A 1,494-nucleotide genomic window follows, 5' to 3' on the forward strand; every position below is an offset into this window, starting at 1 on the left:
TCTGCAACACACCTGTCTGCAACACACATGCCTGAAACACACCTGTCACTAACACACTTGTTTGCGTGACACACCTGTCACTAACACACCTGTCTGTAAAACCTGTCTGTAACAGACCTGTTTGTAACAGACCCGTCTGTAACAGACCTGTCTGTAAAACACCTGTCTGTCAAACACATGCCTGTACCACACCTGTCTGTAACACACCTGTCTGTAAAACACGCCTGTATCAGACCTGTCACTAACACACCTGTCTGAAACACACCTGTCACTAACACACCTGTTTGCGTGACACACTTGTCACTAACACATCTGTCGGAAACAAACCTGTCTGAAATACACCTGTCACTAACACACCTGTCTGTAAAACACATGCCTGTAACAAACCTGTCTGTAACACACCTGTCACTAACACACCTGTCTGTAAAACACATGCCTGTAACACACCTGTCTGTAACAGACCTGTCACTAACACACCTGTCTGTAACACAGCTGTCACTAACACACCTGTCTGTAAAACACATGCCTGTAACACACCTGTCTGAAACACACCTGTTTGTGTGACACACCTGTCACTAACACACATGCCTGTAACACACCTGTCTGAAACAAACCTGTCTGAAATACACCTGTCAGTAACACACCTGTTTGCGTGACACACTTGTCACTAACACACCTGTCTGTAAAACACATGCCTGTTTGTGTGACACACCTGTCACTAACACACCTGTCTGAAACACACCTGTCTGAAACACACCTGTCTGTAACACACCTGTCACTAACACACCTGTTTGTGTGACACACCTGTCACTAACACACCTGTCTGTAAAACCTGTCTGTACCACACCTCTGAAACACACCTGTCACGAACACACCTGTCACTAACACACCTGTCTGTAACAGACCTGTCTGTAACAGACCTGTCTGTAACACACCTGTCACTAACACACCTGTCTGCAACACACCTGTCTGCCACACACATGCCTGAAACACACCTGTCACTAACACACTTGTTTGCGTGACACACCTGTCACTAACACACCTGTCTGTAAAACCTGTCTGTCACAGACCTGTCTGTAAAACACATGCCTGTATCAGACCTGTCACTAACACACCTGTCTGAACACACCTGTCACTAACACACCTGTTTGCGTGACACACTTGTCACTAACACATCTGTCTGAAACAAACCTGTCTGAAATACACCTGTCACTAACACACCTGTTTGCGTGACACACTCGTCACTAACACATCTCTCTGAAATACACCTGTCACTAACACACCTGTCTGTAAAACCTGTCTGTAACACACATGCCTGTAAGAAACCTGTCTGAAACACACCTGTCACTAACACACCTGTCTGTAAAACCTGTCTGTAACACACATGCCTGTAACAAACCTGTCTGTAACACACCTGTCACTAACACACCTGTCTGTAAAACACATGCCTGTAACACACCTGTCTGTAACAGACCTGTCACTAACACACCTGTC

The sequence above is a fragment of the Epinephelus moara genome, chromosome 2, assembly GCF_006386435.1.
Source record: "Epinephelus moara isolate mb chromosome 2, YSFRI_EMoa_1.0, whole genome shotgun sequence".
Taxonomy (NCBI): Eukaryota; Metazoa; Chordata; class Actinopteri; order Perciformes; family Serranidae; genus Epinephelus; species Epinephelus moara.